Genomic DNA, 10,724 nt, shown 5'->3' with positions numbered 1-10,724 from the left:
TTGCTCGCACGGGAGTCAGCTAGTCAAGCCGTTTCATAAATTGATGTAAATTTTTTTTTTAAAAAAATAAACCGCGTAAGTATTTTTCTTCCTATGTAGGCCGGACCTCCATCCTTTTATCTACTAGGCCCTTCTCAAGCCCATCGATATGGTCTCTAAAACTGAGGAGACGGCTGGTCAACTTTTTTATACATGAATCCGGTAATTCTATTTATATATATATATATATATATAAAATCTTCGGTGGAGAAAATCACAGAAACGGTATTATAAGTTTGCCCTTTTTGAACATTGAGTCCTATATATTTAATTTTGGCCTATTTCAATCTTAATTATTTGCTATGTTAGACATTTATGGTCTAAATCACAACTGATTGTTAATCGTTGCTGACGTGGACGTCAACGACATTAAATCTCTTTCACGTGTATTTAAAATGTTTAGTAGGAGATTTAAAGAATTACAGCGATGGTGCTAAAAGTTTTTTCATTTGGTGAATTTGAGTCCTATAAGTTCATTTTTGTAAAAAGCAGCCCTAAATTGTTTCAAAAATTGATAGTTTTGATTCATTCCATAAGATGTCGTTAACGGACGATGATGTGGAATTAACTCCATGAAAAAGCTTACAACTAGCAGAACTAGCAGTTAATATGGCACATCTGGACCAACCATCGCATGGCACTTCATAGAATTCTTAAACATTTTAAAAAGCATAAAAATTAGAAAAGAAAACTTAAAAATTATATAAAATTACCATAATTAAATAAAAAGTAGAAAAAATTCAAAAATATATTTGTTTAAAAAATTTTTAAAAATTTTTAAAATTTAAAAGTTTTAGAAAAATAGAAGAAACTTCATAAAAATCACATAAATTTTTTAAAATAAGAAAATACATAAAAATTATAATAAAATTGTAAAAGAATTACAGAAAGTTCATAAAAAGTTCATTTTTTTTAAAGATTGAGAAAAATTAAACAAAAAAATATAAAGTCAGGAAAATAATAAATAAGAAATTAATATTAAAAAATAACTATACAAAACTAAAAAAAGTGGAAGATAATTTTCAAACTCATCGAAAAATGGGAAGGGATTGAGAAATTACCAAGATATCGAATAGGGTGATCTTCCAGCCACCCCTCCCTACGGTGAGGTCATTGGAGGATCCTTCACTCTTGCCCGTCTCTCTCTTTTGAAGAGAAGAAGAGGGAAGGATTGGATCGGATCGGGGGCTGGGTTTCCTCTTTCGGCCACCCCTACCTCCCGACAATGTCGTCGGGGGTTCTAAGGCCTCCAACAACATCGGAGGAGTGGCCTGAAGAGGTCCCCCGATCCAACTCTTCCCTTTTCTGTTTCTTTGTTTGAAATAGAGAGACACGAGGAAACTTGATTAATTTTTTATTTTTTATTTAATTTATTCTAAAATTTTTATACTTTTAACTCGAGTTAATAATAAAAAAACACAAACTTTTAGCATTTTAATAATTCTAACACGAACTTTTTTTCTTAACCTAAAAATGCACAAACTTTTGATTTGATAATAATTATAACACGACGTCAAATTTTTCATTAATTTGGAAGAAATCGGAGCCACAGAGATCGCCGAGGATCCCAATCGGGGGGAGGGCGCCAGCGATTCCAATCAGGGAGGTGGTGACCGGAATCAAGGCCCCCGCCCCCAAAAGTCAGGAGAACCCTCAAATTGGGGATTTTCCTTATTCCGGCGAGGATATCCACGACTCCAGACATCACTCCCCGATTGGGGTCGTTGGCACCCTCCCTCGCGATTAAGGTCGTCGGCGCCCTCCATGGCCTCAATAAAATTTCATGTTGTGCTAAAATTGTTATCAAATTGAAAATTTGTGCTTTTTTATACTAAGAAAAAAAGTTTGTGCTAGAATTGTTAAAATGCAAAAAGTTTAGACCTTTTTTTTTGTTATTAACCCTTTTAAATTTTTATGAACTTTTTTTTGTAATAACTTTGAATTTTTATTTTTATTTATTTTTGAATTTTCTTATTTTGAAAAAAAAATTTAGAATTTTTGTAAATTTAATTGATTTTTAAATATTTGAATTTAATGTAATTTTCTTCTATTTTATAAAATTTTTAATATTTTTTTTAAAAAAATTAAATATTTTTAAATTCTTTTCAAAAAAATTTTAATTTTTAATTTTCTTAGTTTTATTTAAATTTCGTTAATTTTATTCATTTTTTAGAATTTTTTTATTTTTTTAAAAAATCTTTAAGATGATTGGTCCACGTGTACCATATTAACGGCCAGCCGTAACCTTTTTCAGGCGTTAAGTCCACATCTACATCATCGCCCATTAACAGCCGGTACAAAATGGACCAAAACCATAACTTTTTAAAATGTTTTAGGACTATTTTTTGCAAAATTGAACTTATAGGACTCAAGTGCAAAAAATGAAAAACGTTTAGGACCATCATTAGTATTCTTTTAATTTCCACGTACGCATTTTAAATACAATTGGAAAAGATTTAATGCCATTTGCGTCCACGTTAGCACCGATTAATAATCAGTCGCGATTTGGATCATAAATATCTAACGGAGCAAATGTTTAGGACTGGAAAAGTCAAAATGAATTTACAGGAATCGATGTAAAAAAAGGACAAATTATAGGACAATTTCTGTAATATTTCCATACTCGGTGAGTAATTCTAATAATTCTTCCTTTTTTTCGGTTACATATTTCTAATATTTCAAATGCAAAGAAAATGTAAAAAATTTTAAGAGCACTGCTCTGCAATCACCTGTTTAGTATGTGGATGACACATATCCATTCAAAGAAATACACTTTCAGGTAGCCATGTAACCTTAGTGCGGTCGGAACGAAGGTAAATTATGCAAATAGAATACATGGAGCTTTGGCAATAATATGCCAGATGCAAGCTTGTCTCTGTCATATGGGCTCATCTGAGTTTTGGCCAATTAACAGCCGTTAATTCATATCTACCAATCAAACCAATATATTTGATTTGGCTCTGCATTCGTCTTATACAATCCGATATAGGCCTGTCCTTAATCTGAGGGCCCATTAATTAATTTTTGTTTTCGATGAGCGTAAAACCTAATATTTGAAAGGCCAATGAGTTTTCACTAATCAAACCGATATATTTGACTTCTCTATGCATTAAATGATAGGAGAAAAGCCATTCCAATACTATAGAGAAGTCCTTCAGGAAGTCTTAACTCGGAGACAAGTCTTGTTTTTTTCTTTTTCTTTTTTCCAGTTAGTAATGTTTGATTTTGAAGTTTTTTTTTTAACTCTACTCAACTTATTTTCAATTCAATGATACAATTATTATTATTATTATTATTTTATCTTTTAACAATTCAATTTAATTTTTAATATTAAATTTTTTTCAACTATTCATTACATTTTTTTTACAATTTAATAACAAAATCATTATTTTTTCTTAACTATTCATTACTTTTTTTTTCACTTTTTCAACAGTACAATCATTACAATTTAAATACATATAATTATTTATAGTTAGAATGGAGTGAAGTTAAACTCCACTGCATTCCCAAACAAATCCTTGTGAGATCACGAAGTATACTAAAGGAACTTTGATTGCAAACCTAGGAGAGAACTTCTACATTTATTTCTATGCCTAGTACTTAGTTAAATTAGCAAAATTTAAATAGTAATATTGATATGGCCTGTAGGATCTCAACATTGAGAAATTCTAGTTTTTGCAGGGTGCAAGCCCTTCGGCTAGTAAACTTAAAGATCAAAACATCCACATAACCTGATACTGATACTTCCTTGTGCCGCCCAGTACAATGCTAGACGGTCGAACAAATTAAATAAGAACCCAACTCCCTAATGAGTCCGTCAGCAAGAATTGACTAAATATATAAGAATCAACTCGAGCAAAATGCATAAATATGGATCTCTTCCCAAGAATGATAAAGAACTTTCACATAGGTAATATGTCAATTCACTCAAAAAGTATATCTATCTTCTTCTCCCGTAACCATATTCTCTCTATACGTTCTCTCTTCTGGGGCTATGGAGTGTCTTGGATGTCGGAGGGCTAAACTGGGATCATGACCCCTGGATTTAGCTTCTCTTCACGACTTCAAGCCACCAAAGCTGATTAGAGGCCGTAGGAGCTTATTGGAACTATTAAAATGTATTCACTTTGCTAGAACAGAGAATAATATTGGGCCAACTTTACCCAGTAATGCAGGATTCAAAGCACAATGACAATGAAATATTTCACGGCTAGAATCAAGCAGATGTCCAAGTGAGGATTAATTTTAGCTAATACGTTGTAATATCCGTATTTCAAAAAACAAAGAAATAGAAAACAGAGGAAAATATTACCGCTTCTTCTTCATTCATTTTTTTTTTGGACAAGGAAGACTTTTCTTTTTTTGAAAGAAATAGAAAACAGAGAAAAATATTACGGCTTCTTCTTCATTCTTCTGATTTTTAGGACAAGGGACTAGGAAGACTTTTTTCTTCTTCTTTTTTTTTTTTCGGTGAAGGAAGACCTTTTTTTTTTTTTCGCTGGAGAGAAAGGAAGACTCCCCCCACCCAATAAGGGGGACAAGGAAGACTTTGACTTTGACGGGGTCAGTCAACCGAATTAATGAACGACCACTTTAATATCAAATTAGAAAGAGAATGCCAGAATAATAACATAAAAGTCATTTCTCTCACCCAAATTCTACTGTTCATACAAACGCACGTTCAAGCGGTTTGATATTTGTCCCGCTTAAACAAGATCTTGGATTTAACTCTTTGTGAATGCAAGCAATTCACGCTGGGAGACTTTTACCCTTTAGTGGGTTGATCCGGTTCGACTGGATTAGTCGAAGTCTAATTGAACTTTCGGATACCAAAATTTACGCCGAAAAAAAAATTCTACTGTTCATAATTTTGATTTTTTGTATCATACAAAACTAATATAAGTCCTTAAATTCCCATCATTTAACATTAACCGTCCATTATATATAATTTTTTAAAACATTTTCATTCTTTACTTTCCTATTTTCATCGTTCAAACCTTCAACAATATTACAAATTAACCCTCATGCATGTACCAATGAGGAAGTGCCGTGTCATCGACTATAAATCACTCATGGAACCGACTGCATTAATTGAACATTACCTCTAAATGAACCGATTCGAAGCAAAAAATTGAAAAATAGAAGATTACTTATGGTAATTGTGCGCACCCGAATTTCGTCTCGTCGGGGCACGCATGCGCGCGCTTAAACAACGCGGCTTGGGAGTATCCACCTTCCCGGGGATGCGTGACGGACGCACGTGAGAAGGAGTCGCCACTTGCCATTTTACGACCCGAAGGTCGAGGGCCGGCAAGTTACCCGGGTCTAGGGATACGGGGTACACCTAAGATGCTAAGGCAATGGTCTGTACGGAACCGAAAATTCCGAATTCGGGGGTTCTATTACGTGTGGGCCTATATCCCACACGCCCTTTCGGTATTCTAACTTGTCTAGGCTTGCCATTTTAATTTAATTACCGCTTTATTAAGTTCCGCTCATCTTATGCGTTTTGACACCGTAAATTCGAAGAAACACTATGACCGTCCACTCTCCGACCGGGATTTTACATGAATATATATATAATTTAAAACCTTACATTGTTCTCTCAAATAAACAAAAGACAACTACAATGACTAAATCCCAGTCGGTTCGCATTCGGCCATGATTTCACTCATGCTTACCGTATAGTTTGAAAAATACCGAAAATTAAATTAAATTAAATGTGCACTCGGTGTATGGGGTATTGGATCCCGTGATCGACGGTTATGGGCATTGGACCCAGTGTGAATCGAGTCCTAAAGGATTGAGCTCGATCCGCATAACAATCAAGTGCAAAATATGTAACAAGCAAGTTCAAATAAACGAACAATGGGGGTTTTGTTATCGCCGAATTTACGTGAACTAACTGATTATTACCCGAGATATCTTGGCACACAAATCCTACCTTAAAACAAGCAAAAAGGGGTGATGGATCGGGTATGTAGCATTCGGCATTATTTAAAACGGACCCGATAGACATGACGTCTGTAGCCGAGTCTCAAAGGTGTGGGTTATTTTTAGATTATTCTGTATCGTGGCAATATGGCTTTTACAGATTAAAAGTATTTTCACCTAAAAACCCGAAACCTAACCCTCTATTCGACTATTGCCCATGTTTGATTTAAGCCGAGTTTGTGATTAATTTGTTTTCCCATGTTTTGACCAATTCTATGCACAAACCTACGTTAGGATCACGGCAGAACAAGAACCGGTAATCATGCCCTTGAATAGGTAAATATGTGTGTGCATGTAAAACAAGATTACGCTGTACGTATCTCAGTGCTTTTGAAATTGTGAATTTTGAAAAGGGCATGATTAACAGTTCTTGAACTGTCGACGCGATTACAAATTATTAATCAATTCGTGCAATCCAATTAAAGAAATCAAGTGATTTAATTTAGCCAAATTTAACGTCCCGATTATCCCGTATGTAGAATTTTAGGTTAATTAAAAATTTGCCGAATGCTTTAATCTACGGATTTCGAGCCATCGAGATAGCCATTAGTTGACCGCCCGATAAACTCTAATTTCCGACATGGTCACATAATTACAAAAATGAAATATTTAAATGGGCACATACATTGTCGGTGGGTGATCCAAGTAAAAAAAAAAAAAGGCCGGATATTTTTAGAAAATGTCCAGGGGACTAAATTGAACGATTTTAAAAGAGCAAGGACTGATTTGAAAATTTTGAAAAAATTGGGGACTGATTTGAAAATTCTAAAAGTTGGGGGACTGATCTGAAAATTCTAAAAAATGGGGACTGTGTAAAAATTTACTGAAAATGTTCTAGGACTTATTTGACATGAATTTGAAAATCGGGACTGATCTGAAAATAAAAAATGGACCCAGGACTAAACTGAAACAACTTGAAAAGTTCCTAGGGATTCTTGAAAAATTCTGAAAATTCCCGGACTGATTGGAAAATAGTAAAATGACTGGGACTTGATTGAAAAGAAATTTTGAAATTCGGGGCAGATCTGAAAAGGGTGAAAAATGGCCCAGGGACTAAACTGAAACAACTTGGAAAGTCCTTTGGGATGCTTGAGAAATTCTGAAAAAATCCAAGGACTGATTGGAAAATAGTAAAATGACCGGGACTTGGTTGAAGATAAATTTTAGAGTTCGGGGCACATCTGAAAAAAATAAAATGAGTCCTCTGGACTGAAATGTGACAAAATGGAAAGTTCATAAAATCGAGTTCGGGACAAATCCGATCACCCACGCGACCCAAGAACACTCATTTCATATTATATCCATCAAGCAAGCAATAATATTCATGAAAGGAACCCTAATCATGCCACTAAGTCGAGAATTTACCTAGTTTGGAAAGTTGAGGGGCTTCTCTGTAAAAAGTGAAAAAATCGCCGGATGAAATCAGGTCGGATCGGATCGCCCGCTCGAAGGAGAACTCGGCCGGAAGAGCGCTGGGCCGGACTGGAGCGCGTTGGGCCTGGCTGGGCTTGGGCTGGGCCTGCGAAAAAAAAGAACTGGGCCGAGGCCCGTTAACCGGAGGCGATCGGGATCGGGGGGCAGCGGCGGCGACGGTGCCGCGGGAGGCGGTTCTCTCCCCTGGACGCCGCGGTGAGGGCCGGAATGGACGCCGGTGACGGTTCTGGACACCGCCGACGCTTCGCCGAGGTCGATATGGGCCTCATCGGAGTTAAAATGGTCGGGATCGGGGAGAATTTTGGGGTTTTCCGGCGAGGGTTTTCGAGCTCAATCGATCTTCAAGTCTGCCGAAAAGAGAGCAAATTGTTCGATTCCTTTCACTGGGTCTTGTTCCTCTCCTCCCGAATTAACTTTCTGTTCATTTAATCTCAATTCCATCCCATTTTCCGTTAAGATTTCGGCCGATTTGGCCGAAAATCGCGGAAATCCGATTCGGGGCTTCCTGGGCTGGCGGGGATCGCGGGCAGCCGGCGAGCGCTGCCCGGTCTGCCCGAATCTTTTTTTTTTTTTTTTTTTAATTAAATGGCCGGCGGGTCACGGGCAGCAGGTCAACGCTGCCCGGCCCCTGCCCGGCCTGCCCGAGATTTGAAAATTTTTTATTTTATTTTATTTATTATACATATATATATATATAAATAATTTAAATTAATTAATTAATTAATTAATTAATTAATTATTTTTTTTAAGAAAAGGTAATAAATTGGAAAAATGGCGATTTTGCCCCTTGGAGCCGATGGACCGAAATGGGGTGCTGACAGCTTGCCCCTCTTTAGTTGTGTGCTCGGATAGAGGATGCAGCCAAAGACCATAAGAAGCACCCCATTTGATCTCGACGACCATCCTGGCATCTTCCCCATAGCCACTTGTTCTCTCTGATTTTGGATAAATGGGAGGGAGTTGGATAAACGTATGTACCTGAAAGCAGTGAAGAGGTGGTTTATGGATCCAATAACAATAAAGGTGGGCTTATGGCCCTGAAAGCAGTAAAGATGGGTTTACGGGCCCAAAGAAAGTAAAAAAGTGGGTGTCCAAACCCCAAAAGAATAAATGGTGGGTGTCCAAACCCAAAGCAATAAATGGTGGGTGTCCAAACCCAAAGCAATAAAGGTGGGTGTCCAAACCCAAAGCAGTAAATGTGGGTGTCCAAACCCAAAGCAGTAAATGTGGGTGTCCAAACCCAAAGCAGTAAAATGTGGGTGTCCAAACCCAAAACAATAAATGGCGGATGTCCAAACCTAAAGCAGTAAATGTGGGTGTCCAAACCCAAAGCAGTAAATGTGGGTGTCCAAACCGAAAGCAGTAAATGTGGGTGTCCAAACCCAAAGTAGTAAAAGGCGGGTGTCCAAACCCAAAGCAGTAAATGTGGGTGTCCAAACCCAAAGCAGTAAATGTGGGTGTCCAAACCCAAAGCAATAAATGGTGGGTGTCCAAACCCAAAGTAGTAAAAAGTGGGTTCGGTCATCGAGGATGGCCCGAGAACGCGAGAGAGTTGACTTGGGTCCGATAATGCCAACGGATTTGTCAGATGATGGTGCGAGGTGCCTCCTTGAGGGCCCTTCGCTCGGGTTTGAGATTACGATCTTGTCGCATGAGGCAGACATGAGTCCGTCAGGGAGAGACGCCTCTTAGGATCCACATGCCCGTACCTGCATAGGAGGGTAGCAGCTAACGGTCGTTGTCAGTCGCATGAAACTGCTAGAATTACGATGTGCAAAGGAAATTTATGTAATGATGCTTCGGGGATCTGAACTTGGTGACCATTTAAGGGGTGGCCGTGTCCCAAACTCATGTTTGACCAAAAGAAAGGCTTTTCGCAAAATGAGGGCATGGCCCACAGAGCTTTGAATAAAGGTAAAGGGAAGGATCTTTAGGATCCTCCAAATCAAGGATACGACGATTCGACCCCATTTCGAGGCGCGTCTCGAGCCTTGAAAGTCGAGGAGAGTTTGCTTGCGTTGAGCACTGTCGAACCACTACTAGTTGTAGCTTCACGTGGGGTGTTGCTGTCCTTTCGTGGTCGAACCGACAATTGCCCCTAATTTTTGCCCAGGCCGCAAAACGCGTGACGACCTGACGGGGTATTTTATTTTGACTTTTCTCTCATGAATGCTCTCCTTTTACTACGACCGCCCAAGATAGGGTCTGATCGCATCTCTCGATTCCTCTAACTTTTGCCTAGACCGCCCTTTGCGGGTTTTCAGCCTAGCAAGGATATGATTTATGCTCTCCTTTTGCCACGGCTTCCCTTTGCGGGATTTTAAGCCGTGCCCCTCGTTCCCTAACTTTTGCCTAGGTCGCCTCGAGGAGGTTTTCAACCTAGCGGGAAATTTATTATTTTCTCTCAAATGTGATCTTAGATGGAAAGAATACAGGTGCTGATGACAGAATGCGCTGAGGCGGTATGAGCATGGGGTCTGAAGAATACAGAAGAAGACAAAGGTCGAAAATGAGGCTTGCAACATGCGGGTACATAAAGAGGCTGTAGAATGACGAAGAAGGCTATCGGGGATAGTACTTCTTGAGGGTGTCAGCGTTGACTGGGAGTGCGTTTTCGGTCCCATCCATGTCGCTTAGGATAATTGCTCCTCCAGAGAAGGTTTCCCTGACGACGAAGGGCCCGTCGTACTTGTATGCGAACTTGCCCCCGAGAGTCAAGTGTAATGTGAAGAACCTTTCGCAGGATAAGGTCACCAGGGTTGAACTCGCGGTGGCGGACTCTTGCATTGAACGCTCGGGCCATTCTTTGTTGGTAGCATTGGCCGTGGCATAGCGCTGTTAGCCGCTTCTCGTCGATGAGATTGAGCTGTTCGTAGCGTTGCTTTGCCCATTCTGCTTCTTCGAGCTCGGACTCGGCAAGGACCCTCATGGAAGGAATTTCCACTTCGATTGGGAGGACTGCTTCCATGCCGTAGACCAGAGAGTACGGAGTTGCCCCGGTTGAAGTGCGGATAGATGTTCGGTATGCTAAGAGAGCAAAAGGGAGCATCTCGTGCCAATCCTTATAGGTCACCATCATTTTCTCGATGATCTTCTTGATGTTCTTGTTCGCAGCTTCCACCGCACCGTTCATTTGGGGACGGTACGGTGTGGAGTTACGATGCTGCACTTTGAATTGCTCGCAGAGCTCGTCGATGATCTTGTTGTTCAAGTTCTTAGCGTTGTCAGTGATGATTGTCGCGGGGACTCCGTATCGG

This window comes from Punica granatum, chromosome 3 (genome assembly GCF_007655135.1).
Source record: "Punica granatum isolate Tunisia-2019 chromosome 3, ASM765513v2, whole genome shotgun sequence".
In the NCBI taxonomy this organism is placed as follows: Eukaryota; Viridiplantae; Streptophyta; class Magnoliopsida; order Myrtales; family Lythraceae; genus Punica; species Punica granatum.
This window is presented reverse-complemented; position numbering follows the sequence as displayed.